Here is a 15,506-nt window from a genome sequence, read left to right as displayed (position 1 = left end):
TCCTCACAATATATAAGGAGATAAAAATCCTTAATATTCATTTTAAATTATTTTATTTTATCAATATGTCACATGCATATTATTATCCTGGCAGCTAATATTTATTTTTAAAAGGTTCTGGAATGCTGTTCTTGACAGTTTTCAGAATGGCACACTGGCTGATTGCCTCTTAAAAATGAAACAGTCTTCTTATATTGTAGCCTTTATCAGCAATAATATGGTAGCTATTTTGAAGAACTTTTCATCAATAAGAATGTAGGGACCAGTAATTGATTAGATATATGAATAAAAGGTAGAAAGATGAAAGAGGCAACACCTCTTGGATAATGAGGACAATGAAGATTTCTATGAGAATAAGGCAAATTGGAGAGAGAAATGGTATTGTGAAAAATGGATTTGGTCTTGGTTACACGGAGTTAGGGCAATGTCAGAAAACCTAAGCAGAAGTGTTCAGGAGGCATGCTGAGTACCAAAGAGTGAACATTCTTGATTCTTGACCTGCTATTCCTGTGTGTGACAGGATCTCTGTGCACGCTGGGTTGTTCTTACAGAGTAAGTTGTAAACACTACTTGAGTGATAAATGTCATGAGCTATTTAAACTGGTCACTAGCACATGTATTTCTATATATTTATTTGTTTGTAAATGAATATACCCATATTAAAATAATTGGCTGACTTATGAGCTCTACCTTGTATGTCAATATTAAAATTAAATAAAACAAACATTTTCAGTGTTACCTCAGCAAGCCAGCAACAGTTTTCTACTATGTGATCTACAAATCTCAATTCAGTGGGAATGGAAATAGTATCAAATAGAAAACGTCATTCCTGAAATCTTTCCTGGAGCATATCAGTAATACCAAGAAAAGAGCCAGTAGGCAGGGACAGGTTGCCAGAGTCCCCACTGAGGGTCCACAGTTGGAATGAACTGTCATTAATGAACGGAACCAATGACCTGAGCCAGGCCATTATAAAGAATTGCAGAGCTTCTCAGAATTTTGTCAGAGTGCAATGAGGAAATGTAGAAGAAATCAAGGAGAAGTTTGAAAAACAGTAAGGGAATGAGTAGCAAAGAGGGTTTAGGTTTAGCCTTCTCTTAAAAAGTTCCTTTCAATATATTCATGTGAAGAAAATATAATAACAGAAATCCAAAAACTGGAGGACATGTTATCTGGTGAAAAGGATACATTAGACTAAATATCAATACTGAAGTATTAGGGTCTATGTATCTTTAAAATAAGAAATGCTGAATTTATAAATTTATGTTTGTCATTATGCCTAGGTGGGTTTGGGGCTATATTTTGGAGATGATTCCTGTTCATTCAAGAGATAATTTAAATACTTGAAATTTAGCCAAAATCGATTCTAAAAATAACGAAAAATGTATTATCTATGTAAATATTTAAATTACAGAGATCAAAACGTGTTTTAGTAGCTATGATGTAGAGTAAGGAACCCAATGATTAAGAAACGAGTCTTTGATGGAAGGGAGGAAAATCCCTAGCAGAATATAAGCCAGCAGCCTTGTATCATAGAAACCAACCTTCTAATGTGTCTCTAAAACTAATTTGCTCAAAGTCACGTAACCATTAAGAGGGGAACCTAAACCCCTATTTTCTGATTCTGAAACATCAATATTAATTTTTGGCCCCGTGCTTCCACTTTGCTTTCATCTGTAGATCAGATTGAAACAATCTGCCTATGACCTATTCTGTCATTGTTTGATCATCTTGCAAAGCAAAACTTGAAGTGTTTAATATTCCCTGCATATATCAGTTTGTCACTCAGAACAGTTCTACTGGTTCAAATTTGTAACTTCAAATTCAATGATGTGCACCCTCCTTAAATTAATAATTTATCTTTTAATCTTCTTAGAAGGAATGCTAATGCAGACAGACAAATACACTTTATTCTCAATGCCTAGGGCTAAGAGAAAATTAAGAAGTAGCATTAAAGGAACTGTAGCCCTTAGCCTGGTGGACCCCAGATCGGTTAAATGAAATACCAGATGGTTGGCCTACCTTCTTCTTATACCTGAGTGGATTCCTTTCATGTTCTCTATCTGTAAGTGACAAATTAGTTTAGTTTTCATTGAGTGGGATCTCCTTTCTTCTACATTCTGATAAGGTATAATAAGTAAAGGAACGGTCCTTAAGCTATGGTAACGTAGCAGAGCTTGTCACAGTTGGACACAGTTCACTCAAAGAGGCAATTAAATTTAGTTTTATAAGGGAATTCATAGGATTAATAAAAAGCAAAATGTTATGAAGCATCCTGGCATGATCTCACCAACCTTAGAGCTAAGGGGCAAAGGGGATAGGAGAAAAGTTAACTAAAGAAGATATAGTAGTTGTTACTGAGGTTTGCCTGGCCGTAGCTGCAGCCTTCAGTTAACAAACAAACAAGAAAGAAAAGAAAAAACTCAAGGCACCCTAGGCATGACCGACAGTGATGGAATCATGCAAACATGACCTGAACTTACTCTTCTTTCTCACCCTGACTTCCTGCCAGTGCCTCCTGTGGCTGAACCAACAGAAGCCAGGTGACAAGGGAGTCTTTGATGCAGACATGGAGGCAGGTCCCTTGGGGCACCCAGTGCTCTTGAGGAGCATGGATCTGAGAGGCCAACAGAAAGGGCCTGGAGCGGAGGATGATTGTGAGTGGGTTAAAGCAGTCATCTTTTTGTGGATCGATATTGGTTATATCCGAGTGATGAATATCTGATCATTACGCCGTAACCTGAAGGCTGTTAGAAGAAGAGATCTGCTGTTAATAACACACTCAGAACCTGAAAAATCAGCATTACCACCAATCTCGAGTTCAGGTTGGGACCATACTTCAATCTTTTCTTTTCTTATAATTTTTTTTTTTTTTGAAACAGGTTCTTACTCTGTAGCCCAGTCTGGAGTGCAGTGGTACAATAATGGCTCACTTCAGCTTTGATCTTCCAGGCTCAAGCGGTCCTTCTACCGCAGCCTCTGGAGCAACTGGAACCACGGGTGCACCCCACCACGCCCAGCTAACTTTTGTATTTTTTTGTAGAGACAGGGTTTTGCCATGTTGCTCAGGTAGGTCTGAAACCTCTGGACTCAAGGGGTCCTTACACCTCTGCCTCCCAAAGTCCTGGGATTACAGAGATGAGCCACTGTGCCCAGCCCATTCTAATTATGGATTAGACATGACCAACCCTGGGCCAAAATTGATAGGGCACCTCAGAAGGGAGCCCAACAGGAAGTTGGTAGCTTTCAGGAGGGTGAAAAAGCTGAAAACAGTGAAGAAAGAGGTTCTTTCACAGTCAAGCTTCTTCTAGGGGATTGAAAACAAGAGTGAGATCAAGAGGGTTTTTTTTTGTTTTATTTTTTGTTTTTTCCAAATAAGCTGGCAAAGTTTCTTTAAAGCCAATTAAACATACCTCAGATTGAAAATGATTTCAAACAGTGGTTTTCTCATTTCAAATCAGTGGTTTAAGGTTCATTTGTGAGAAATCAATGTAACCACATTTATCCTTGGCCTAGTATTGAAAAAAGCATAGTTACAGTAAAGTGATTTTAGTCTTTTGAAACTGTGGGGAACATGAGTGATTCTGACAGAATGGAAATTTCAGGCTAAGTGTATGAAATTGCAATTCAATAATGATGTGGAATTTTTTTTTGGAAGGTGCATTTAATCTAAAGGCATGTAGGTAATTTATGTGCAAAAAATTGTAAATGTGTTCCAGTAAATGATGTGACCCTGAAACTGTCATGGGGTGGGCTTGATCACATTTGCACAAACCAGCACATTTCCAGTGCTAGTGAAATAAATGCAGAGGGATAAGGACTGTGGTGCTGATAGCAAGCCTCACAGAAACCATCTCCAGCAGAGCATTCCCCTTCTGTTTTCCTCCTTTCAAGAAAGGGCATCAAGCGTTCATTTGAAATTTGTCTCTTAATCTGTTTTCCATTGATGGAAGCAACTGAGAAGTTTTCAGCCGGGAAAAGTCAAGTTAAGTCAAACCAGTTTTGCTCACAACAAGCATACAAATTGGCTATTGTTTAAAAATCAGAACTTAACCATATGCTTTGAATTTAGAAGTGGGATTACATACTAAAAGTCTGTATTATCCTTAAATCACCCTGTGTGTGTGTTTGTGTGTGTGGTGTGTGTGTGCATGTGTAGTACTGTTCTCTTAGCACCCTGTCTTACAGATGACCCTCAAACAAGGCAGCATGACAGTTACCACAGATTCGTCTACATTTACCCATAGATATGTCTCTTAGGGGCACTGGAGAACACTGGAGAACTCTCTCCCTGAAAGAACGTGTACAAAGTCCTACAAAGCAAATAGAAGATTTCAATAAAGTATTTTTAATAAATAACACTTGAGTAAGTATGTTCTTTTAAAATAAAAAACATGGTGTGAGAAGAGTGTATCTTGAAGTTTCAGAAATTCCCCATCAGCTACTGTATATATATGAGAAAAATGTTCTATAGTCTAGAAATGAATGCAAGAAAAAGAGTAAAGGGAGATCTCCCTAGACACCTCTTGAAGTGATTATAAGGCTGGATGAATTCAAAAGTAGCTCTAGGTTGGGTGCGGTGGCACATACCTATAATCCCAGCACTTTTGGAGGTGAAGACAACAGATCACTTGAAGCCGGGAGTTTGAGACTGTAAGGTTGTTGTATAGGTTCGAACCCCCAGAGCGCGCCAACAGACGACACGAGGCTGTTTTAATGAGTGCCTGGGTAGAGACAGGCTGAGGCCTAAAATGGTATCAGCACCAAATGAGGATAGGACAGGGGTTTTACGGTCCCCTGGAAACAGGAAGTCTGACATGACTGCTACGTAGTACCCAGACGGCTTCTTTCTCGATCTTCAGGGGTACGTGTCTTCCATCCAGGGTAGGTGTCTTCCCAGCGGCTCTCTTCCTGCTTCTGCTATCTTGCTAACTCACGCTGCTGGCTCAAGTAGCCTTGCACCTTGGAACTGGGCCTGAGAAGGGAGGAGTTACTCATCCCTTTAAGCTTTCAGGCCCCGGGGAGAATCTTGCCATTCCTGTCTACTGGTTATAGAAGAAAGGGAAAAGGGACTACTTTCTCAATAATTACTTCAGTCGTGACGTAGGGGGTGGCATGGGCATCTTGGAAAAAGAAAAACTTAATTTTGGGGGTACTCTTGAGAGACGGGTTGGTATCCATCGTGTCGTTGTAGCAGGAACATTGTCTGGATAGTCTGACAGTTAACTGTAGTTTCAACAAGAATTTTAATGGCTTTTATTATCAGTGGGATAGGAAGGGGAGAAACAGGAGGAGCCCAGTGATGAAGATTACTGTCCTTACCAGTGTTTTAAATCCTCCTAAATTAGAGAACCACCTTCTTAGAAGATTTGTTGGGTCCCATCCCTTCTAGGTTTGGACTGGTACATGGGCTACTTTTTTGATGTTTGAAGCGATTTCTAGAACTGCTTTTCCATTATCGTCTATGTTAAGACAGCAATTAGAGATATTAAACTTACCACACACCCCACCTTCTTCTGCTAATAAGCAGGGTAGTGCTAGCCTGTTTTGATAAATTGCTGCATGCATTTGATTTTGGTGTTGTGTGGGCATTTCCAGGGCTGAGGCCGTTTGGTTACTGATTATCTGTAGAACCACCTGTAGTCTAATTATTCTATTTAGCATATACATGGGAGTGCAATAACCCCATGAACCATCCTCAGCGCAAGTGGCAGGACCATAATAGTCAATGATCTGTTGCGGAGGCCATTCATCCTCTTGCCATCTTTGGCTTCCTCCTACCTTTAAGGATCATTTTTCTTTGTTTAGGTTATTATATACAGGGACTCTGACGGTGTTGCCCGCCGTTAATGTTTTGGAGGAAGGAGTAGCCTTGGGGGTGAGCTTGACCCTGGTGCGATGGACCCAGTTGGGGAGTCCTTGGACTGTCATTGCAGATGGCATGCTGAGTATCACAGTGTAGGGGCCTGTCCACTTCAGTTGTACCTATTGGTGAGGGTCGGGTTGGCAGATAAACACATCTGTGCCTGCAAGACAGTTACGTTGAGAGGACAAGGAGGTGTTGACAAGGAGAGGCATGGCCTCATCTGCTGCTTCATGAATGAAAGACTGTGTCTGGATTAAGAAGTGGAGATAATTCATGAGTGGCTCAGAGTCTGGTAAGGATGGAGGCCCTAAAACAAAGTTCAGCCACCCAAGATTTCAAAGGGACTATAAAAAGAGGGTTCTTTTGGTGTTGCATGGAGTCTCATGAGGGGAAAAGGGAGATTTTTTTGTCCAAGACAGCCGGGTCTCTAGAGCCAGCTTGGTGAGTTGGGCTTTAAGGACAGAGTTAATTTTTTCAACTTTACCTGAAGATTGAGGCCTGTAGGATGTGTAGAGAACCCATTTTATACCTAAGGATGTAGAGACACCTTGGGTAATTTGGCTGATGAAGGTGGGCTCTTTATCGGACTGGATGGATGTTGGGAGTCTGAAACGGGGAATTATATGCATGATGAGAGTTTGTGTGATGACATTTGCACCTTCTGAAGTTGTTGGTAACGCTTCTACCCACACGGAGAAAGTACAGACAAAGACTAGAAGATAGTGGAGCCGTTTATTGGGTGGCATGTGAGTGAAGTCTACTTGCCAATCTTGCCTCAGTACCTGGCCCTGGGCTTAGTGGCTAGGAAAAGGTGGAGTCAGAGGGAACTCTGGAGTGATACTGAGTGGCAGATAGAGCAGGACTGGGTAATCTCTCAAACACGGCTGGAAAGGTGAGGACAAGTGAGGATAGGTAGGAGAAGTTGCAAGAGAGGTTTGTACCCGACATGGAAAGAGTTGTGGAGGCTTTAGATGACAGATTGTTTGAGAGTGAGGAAGAACGAAGCACCCTTCCTTGACATAACATGGTCTTTGCTTTTGAAGGTTTTGGGATCAGAAGTCCTGCTTTTCTTCTGAGGTGTAAGGAGGAGAGAAAAAGGACAGGGACAGAGCGTGGCCGGGTTTAGACGGGAGATGGTTAGCATGGTGATGTGGGAAGTTTCTATGAATAGAGCATACAATTGGAGGAGCTGTGGGGCAGAGATAAGACAGTACACTGTGGTGAGCTAGCATGTCTTTGATGTTATGGGTTGAATAAACTGTTAGGTTGGCATAGAGAGATAGTTTTAGGCTTTCAAGGGTGAGGACTGCAGTTACCGCCAATGCGCCAGTGCTAAGAGGCAGGCAGGCCATCCGAGAACTGTGGCTTCAAGCTGTTTAGAAAGGTAGGCAACAACCTGGAGGGTGGGTCCCTTAGACTGGGTTAGAACACCTAGTGAAATTCCACGCCATTTCTCAGTATAGAGGGAGAAAATTTGGTGAGGTCTGGGAGAGTGAGGACAGGAGCTGAGGTGAGAGCCTTCTGGAGTAGACGGAAAGGTTAGGTAATAGGCTGTGCACGGTTTGAAGACTCATGGAGAGGGCCTTTAGCAGCTTGGTATAACAGTTTGGCAAGTAGAGTGAAGGAGGGAACCCAGAGCCTAAAATATCCCACTAGTCCTAGAAAAGAGATAATTTCTTGCTTAGTTTGTGGAGGCAGGAGGGACTGGAGGAGGGATATGTGGTTGGTTGTGAGCCCTTGGGTTCATGGGGTAAGAGCTAGGCCTAGATAGGTGACTGAGGGGGTGCATATTTGTGCTTTCTTAGGGGAGACCCAATACCCCATTCTGCCAAAAAGTTTAAAAGAGAGAGATAGTATGGGCGTTGCAGTCTCTTGCAGAGGGGCTACACAGGAGCAGATCATTAACACATTGAGGGACAGTGGACGGTTTTAGGGATAAAGTACAGAGGTTGTGAGCAAGGATCTGTCCAAAAAGGTGGGGGCTGTCTCTGAAACCTTGAGGTAGTACACACCAGGTGAACTGACGTGAAAGTTGGGTGTCGGGGTTTTCCTAAGTAAAGGCAAAGAGGTTTTGGGAATCAGGGTGTAAAAGAATTGTGAAAAAAAAGCATCCTTTAGGTTTAGAACAGAAAAAGGGGTGGTATTGAAGGGAATTGTGGAAAGCAAAGTATATGGATTAGGAACTACTAGACATACTGGGAGTACAGCTTGGTTAATGAGCCTGAGGTCCTGGACTAAGCGGTAAGTTCCATCTGGCTTTTTAACAGTTAGAACTGGTGTGTTAAAAGGGGAGCTTGTTGGGCAGAGTAGGTGGCTGGCAAGGAGGCAAGAAATGATAGGCTTTAGGCATATGAGAGCTGCTTGGAGGATGGGATACTGCTTCTGTGACAGGAACTACGTGGGCTCTTTAAGGATAATGCAGATGGGGGTGTCGTGTTCTGCGACTGAGGGTGTGAAGTATCCTAAACAGTGGGGTTAACTACGGATGGGGAATAAGGAAAAGTTGCATGGTTTAGGGTGGAAGGTTGGAGGAGTAGAAGGAAGTTAGAAGTACTGGAGGGGACAGGGTAGATGCATTGGGTATATGGCAATGTGGAAGTGGAGAGTAGTGTGGAGTTTTGAAAGGATGTCTCTGCCTAGGAGCAGAGTTGGGCATGAAGGCAGGACTAAGAAAGGGTGAGTGAAGGAAAAGGTGTGCAAGGAGAAGAAAAGTGGAGGGTTGGCTCAGGGTTTGGAGACTCGTCCATCAAGTCCTACAAAAGAGACCTGGGAGGACTCAGTGGGTCCTGAAAAATTAAGTAAAGCACAGTAGGTTGCCCTGGTATTAATTAAAAATAATACTGGCCTAACTACCACCATCAGGGTTCCCCTTGGCTCGGATGAAGCAATGGTAGTTGCCAGTGCCTCTGTTCCAGGGCACCATCAGTCTTCAGCGGCAAAGCCAATGAGATCCAACTGGGAGGTTTTGACCAGCTTGGGAAGGGATGGGGGCAGTCCTTGCAGGGGCCACTCACAGTCTGACTTCCGGTGAGGTCTTTCTCAGAGGGGGCATGGCCTGGTGGGCTTACCTGGGTTTGGGCATTGTCTGGACCAGTGGCCCTCATTGCCGCACTTGAAACAGGCACCAGGAGGAGATGGATTGCTAGGAGGCTTCTGTGTGGAGCTGCAGCCCTGTGGGTCTGCAGGGCCCCTGATGGCAGAGGCAAGCATTTGAAACTCTGCCTGTTTTTGCCTTTTACTTTCCTCATCATGATTGTTAAAGACTTTGAAGGCTAAATTAAGAAGGTCTCGTTGTGGGGTTTGAGGACCGTCCTCAAGCTTCTGAAGCTTGCACTGAATATTGAGGGTGGATTGGGAGATAAACTGCAGGTTTAAGATACTGGTTCCTTCTGGGCTGGCTGGGTCTAGGTTGGTATACTTTCTCATGGCTTCAGTTAAATGAGAGAGAAAAAGGCTGGGTTTTTGTCAGGACCTTGGGTGATTTCTGAAAGTTTTTCGTAGTTCACTGCTTTACGGGCACCCTTTTTGAGTCCTGCAAGGAGACACATAATCATGTGGTCTCGATGGTGGCATCCAGGGGCCCCGTCTTGATAATCCCAGTAAGGGTCCTGGTTAGGGACTGCCTCTGCACCAGTAGGCTGGGCAGGAGCTTGGTGATGAATTGTATCAGCATGCACCTGAGTTAGGGTCCAGATACGGTCCCCATCTTCTGGGGTGAGGGTGGAAGAGAGGACAATGTAGAGGTCATGCCAAGTTAGTTCATAAGACTGGGTAAGGTACTGAAACTCCCTAATATAAGAGGTAGGGTCTTCTGGAAATGAACCAAGTCTTTTGTTAATTTGAGAGAGATCAGTGAGGGAGAAAGGAACATGAACTCTAACAATACTTTCAGTTCCTGCTACTTCCTGAAGGGGGCACTCTAGCACAGGCGCTGAAGTAAGATTGGGGCATGGGCCGAAGATGGCGCCTGAGTGAGTACGGGTGGGAGAGAAGAAAGAACCTGGAAGTGGTTCCTGCTGAGGCTTTGAAGGGAGAAGGGGGTTTGAGTTAACAGGCAGTGGAGGATAGATAGAGGCGTAAAATGGTGGGATGGGTTTACAAGCCTCAGGAGAGGGCGGTGGGGGAGGAGAATGGGTATAGGCAATACTAAAATTGTCCTGAGGAGGGGACTGTGTAGGAAAAGAAGTGGATACAACTGACTGGGAAGATGGCAGCTGGGAAGATGGCGGCTAAGAAGATCGCAGCTGAGAAAATAAAGAGGAGGCTTATGGGGGTAAAGAAGACAGTTGAGAGGGAGAGGTGGGGGCTGGGAGGGGTGGACAGCAGTCTGCTGGATCTAACGAGGAAAAAGAGGTAGGGTTGGGAGGAGAAAGGTGATCAGGGTGGAGAGAATGGAGGAGAAGGATTTGAACAGGGGAGCAAGAATTGCAGAGGTCGGGTTGTGATCCGAGTGCAAAAAGGCCTGGACATAAGGAATTTCTCCCCATTTCTCCATTCATCGGCAATAATTGCTTAAGTCAGTTAAAATTGTAAAGTTGAATGTTCCATTTGTGGCCCATTTGGACCCACTGTGGCCAGACAGAATTGCAAAAAAGACAAGGCCCTTAGTGCGGATATTTTGCCTGAGGACTAAGGTTTGCAAGTTTTTTATGAAGCAGCCTAGAGGGCTGTTTTTTTGGAATGGAGGACCGGGAGTTTCCCATAACGGAGGGTAGGCTTGGGAGAACAGGGAAAAATGAGACCGTCCTGGATGGCCAGAGGGAGATGATAAAAGGAGCAATCGTCACTGCTGCCTTTTTCGTTCCCGGAACGGGATCAAATGGCTTAGAGGCATCCCCCTAAGACCAGATGATCAGTGAGTGCCTGGCACATGCGGGAGCCTTCTTGGGCCAATGTTGAATTTTTGGACAGGAGAAACCAAGAGAGGCTGTGCAGATTCTCCCGTTAACTGGGCTCCCGGGAAATTTACGAGTAGGCGAGATCAGTGACCGATGTGCATGCACAGAGAGGCGACTGGAGGCTGAAGAGCTTCCTTTGTTTGGCTGCTGTGGCCTGCTCTCTGGGGTGGAGGGGTAGGTCCACGGGGAATGCAGACGTAAGCCCCTCCTGGATTTCAGCACCAGATTGTATTGGTTCGAACCCTGAAAGCATGCCAACAGACAACATGAGGTGATGTGGAGCAACATGCTGTTTTAATGAGCACCTGGGTACAGGTAGGCTGAGGCCCAAAATGGCGTCAGCATCAGATGAGGATGGGGCAAGGGTTTTATGGTCTCCTAGAAACAGGAAGTGTCCTAGTCTGACATGACTGCTACGTAGTACCCGGATGGTCTCTTTCTTGCTCTTCAGGGGTACGTGTCTTCCGGCCAGGGTAGGTGTCTTCCACCTGGCTCTCTTCCTGCTTCTGCTATCTTGCTGATGCATGCTGCTGGCTCAAGTTGCCTTGTGCTTTGGGACTGGACTTGAGAGGGGAGGAGTTACTCATCCCTTTAAGCTTTCAAGCCCCAGGGAGAATCTTTCATAGAGCAGCCTGGCCAACATGGCAAAACCCCATTTCTACTAAAAATACAAAAATTAGCTGGTGTGGTGGCACATGCCAGTAATCCCAGCTTCTCAGGAGGCTGAGGCCCGAGAATCACTTAAATTTGGGAGACAGAGGTTGCAATGTCAAGATCACACCACTACACTTCAGCCTTAATGACAGAAAAATGTCTCAAAAAAACATAACAAAACAAAAAACAAAACAAAAAAAGTAGCTCTAGAAGTGATTACTTTATAGTCTAAATCCCAGGCAGATTTAGACACAAAGCTTAAGTTTCACTTTTTTTGTTTCCCTGAGCAGTGTGCTTATATATCTAGCATAAGCTCTGGGGTTAGAGTCCAGAGATGTGTGGCCATGCTCCATGCTCAGTGAGCCCTGGCTCTAGCAAGAGGCAAACATGTTGCTGCCCTTCCCTATGCCCCAGACAATGTATGTTTTCAGATGCTGGAAGTGAGGCTTATAGAAAATAACCCCATTGGGATATTGAAGGTGCCAGTCAATTTGAGGTTGTTACATTACTTCATAACCAGGATTGTGGTGAAAAAAAATGGTGTGTCCTAAGATGACCCACCCCAATTCTACCTTGTTTTAGGGAGGTCATTTATTTCTCCTTGCTCACAGCCCCTGGGAACCACCATATATTACCCTTAAAATACAGGTGTGCCCTTTGCTCAATTTCTTACATGGATTATAGGTGAGTCATTGCATTAGCCTGTCTTCACACTGCCATAAACATGCTCTCTGAGACTAATTTATAAAGAAAGGAGGTTTAACTGACTCATAGTTCTGCATGGCTGGGGAGGCTTCAGGAAACTTACAATCATGGCTGAAGGTGACAGGGGAGCAGGCACCTCTTCACAAGATGACAGGAGACAGAGAAGAGCAAAGGGGAAGAGCCACACATTTATCAAACAACCAGATCATGTGATAATTCTATTACAAGAAGAGCATGGGGGAAACTGCCCCCATGATGCAATCACCTCCCCACCAGTTCCCTCTCTTGACACATGGGGGTTACAATTTGAGATGAGATTTGGGTGGGGATACAGAACCAAGGCATATTATTCAACTCCTGGCCTCTCCCAAATCTTATGTCCTTTTCACATTTCAATATGAATTATGCTTTCCCAACAGTCCCCCAAAGGTTTAAGTCATTCCGGCATTAACTCAGAAGTCCAAGTCCAAAGTCTCATCTGAGACAAGGCAAGTCCCTTCTGCCTATGAACCTGTAAACTAAAAAACAAGCTAGTTACTTCCAAGATACAATAGGAGTACAGGCATTGGGTAAATGTTCCTGTTCCAAGTGGGAGAAATTGACCAAAACAAAGGGGCCACAGGCCTTACGCATGTCCAAAACCCAGGGGGACATTCATTAAATCCTAAAGCTCCAAAATCTCTTTTTACTCCACATCTCACATCTTGGGCACACTGATGCAAGGGGTGGGCTCCCATAGCCTTAGGCAGCTTCACCCCTGTAGCAGAATTCTGCCTGGACATCCAGGCATTTCCATACATCCTCTGAAATCTAGGCAGAGACTCCCAAAGTTCAACTCTTGTCTTCTGCACATCCACAGGCCCAACACCATGTAGAACCCACCAAGGTTTGGGGCTTGCACCCTCTGAAGTAACAACTTGAACTGTATGTTTGCCCCTGTTAGCAGTGCTTCGAGCTGGAGAGGCTGGGATACAGGGCACCAAGTTCCAAGGTTGCACAGAGCAGCAGGGCCCTGGACCCAGCCCACGTAACCATTTTTGTCTCCTTGGCCTCCAGGCCTATGATGGGAGGGGCTGTGATGAGAAGAGTGAAGTGGAAGAGCCTCACACTTATTAAACTATGAATTTCATCATGAGAATAGCATGGAAAACTGCCCCATGATCCAATCACCTACCACCAAGTCCCTCCCTTGACACATAAGAATTACAATTAGAGGTGAGATCTGGGGGAAGACACAGAACCAAACCATATTGGTTATTGACCTATAACCCTTCCCAAACCTGTTGTTTAACCTTGAGGCAGAAGCATGTGCTCCAAAGTCTTTGCGGCTTAGTAATGTTGCAATTATCCAATAACATTTTACAAATGTTGGATCAATGATGGGAGAATGGTTGGGACACTGCCTTATTGGGAAACTGCTCTGGGGATTCCCCATTCTCACCCACACTAAGCAATTAGAGATGCCTGGTCAGAAGAGTGTGACAGAAACCTGTGCCCATTGGGGGTTTGCTTCTCTTTAATAGGGAACAGTGCCAGCTGCATCTCTCAGGCCAAGATTGAGGTGAGCAGAGAAGTTAACTTGGGTGTGCATCCTTTTCCCCTTTCTCACAATGACTCCGATGTCTCTGGCCCTGGGCATTTACTGGACCTTTGGAGAAGTTGCAAGGGGAAGGATGAGAATGGTCAGAGGAAAAAAGTGGAAACTTAGCTACTTAGCTACAAACAGAAAGATTACAGCCTTCCCCTAACAGCTGGATGGCACAGTGAATGTCCATCTGACATCCATGGGCAGAAATGGAAGAGCATGGCTGCTGATAATGTTATAGGCTTCAAAGAATATTTCTGGACACTGGCCCTCTCCTCTGAATCTTGGACAGTTTCTTCTCTCTGTATAGAAACACTGAATTAAATTTCTGGAATACTTTTTTATTAGAATACTGGTCACATTCTATCATCAAGAATTTTGGGTTAAAAAGTTAAGCAATGGTTTTGACAAGAATTCCCAAAGCATTATGGCTGTGGATTCCCAAGATGCCACCTGTCGTTACATTATGGCTGGATTCAGACAGAAATCTGGATCTTTAATTTTTTAATGAGACCAGGAAGTATAGATGGGTTGACACTCCTGTGGCTTCCATGGCAATTTATATTTTTCAACCACTTATCATATTGCATGATTGCTGAATTTTTCACCTCATAGCATGCATTAAAAATTAAAACATTTGCACCAATCATTAGGATAATTAGATAGTGTTGCCCACAGTTAGAGGCAATTGGTCTGGAGTTCCGGCCATCCGGACCCAAATGGTTTCCCTGGGGCTGAGCTTACTGAGTTGAACTTTTTCTGGTCTTTAAGAACCTGTACATTGCCTTCAAAGAAATGAAGACGCTAGCCGTTTGTGTCTTTTTGTAGACTCAGTGTCCCTCTTTTATATCTATGGTGGAAAACATGGACAGGTGAATGATGCTCTACAAAGAGGTTAAAAGTATCATTGAGAAGAGACTTGAATTGACCCGATGACAGATGGATTCCCATCTAGGCAAGGTTCACTTACACTATGACTCTCCTCTTTCCCATCCGATTCACCTTTTTCCTAGTTGCTGTGTGCATGCTACCTTGAGAAGACAACCATCACTGCAGTTCCTCTAGTATCATGGAGTCTCCCTATATCTTGATGTTTCAAGAGACAATGAAACCATATAATGCCTTCTCTTTCCTACATTGCATCTGAAAGGCCTAATTGTGACTCTCAGATATTCTACTTTAATTGGAGAGCATGATAAACATAAATGCTCATAAAGTGCAATTAGTTCCAACCACCTGATGATATTTAACTTGAGTATGAAGACCCCAGAATTTGATTCTATATTAGTCAGGATAGACCATAATATCAAATTTCATTTGTCATTAAGCTACATGTCCATCATAGTTTAGCAAGATGATTCTCCTCATCACAGGCCCTCAGGAATTCAGGATAGTGGAGGCCCCACCTCCACACATGCTTCCACAATACAGGGGTAGGGAAAAGAGAGTGTGCTAAATCGCATGCTGGTCCTTAAAGCTTCTGAACACATATAACACAAATTTCTTCCCACTTACATTTTATTGGATAAAAAAAGTCATTTGGTGATGACTATGTTCTTTAGATGGTGAGGAGACACTGAATTTTTGTGAACAGTAATATAGTATACCACTAGCCACAGGGGCTCGTTAAAATAAAGAAGGCATTCATGATTTCATTCAACAGACATTTTTGAACACCTATTATCTATCGGAACTGTTTGAAGTTCTTACAATATATCAAAAAACAAAACATATAAAGATCCCTGCTCTCATGGAGTTTATATTTTAGTGAAAGAAGAAAGACAATACACAATGAACA

General features: G+C 43.7%; 1 pseudogene; it reads right to left on the bottom strand.

Moving 5' to 3' along the window:
• Nucleotides 1-8,724: 8,724 nt before the first annotated feature.
• On the bottom strand, nucleotides 8,725-12,905 carry LOC129398112 (transcription factor NF-E4-like; annotated as a pseudogene).
• Nucleotides 12,906-15,506: the final 2,601 nt, after the last annotated feature.

Source organism: Pan paniscus, chromosome 5 (assembly GCF_029289425.2).
Source record: "Pan paniscus chromosome 5, NHGRI_mPanPan1-v2.0_pri, whole genome shotgun sequence".
Classification (NCBI taxonomy): domain Eukaryota; kingdom Metazoa; phylum Chordata; class Mammalia; order Primates; family Hominidae; genus Pan; species Pan paniscus.
This window is presented reverse-complemented; position numbering and strand designations above follow the sequence as displayed.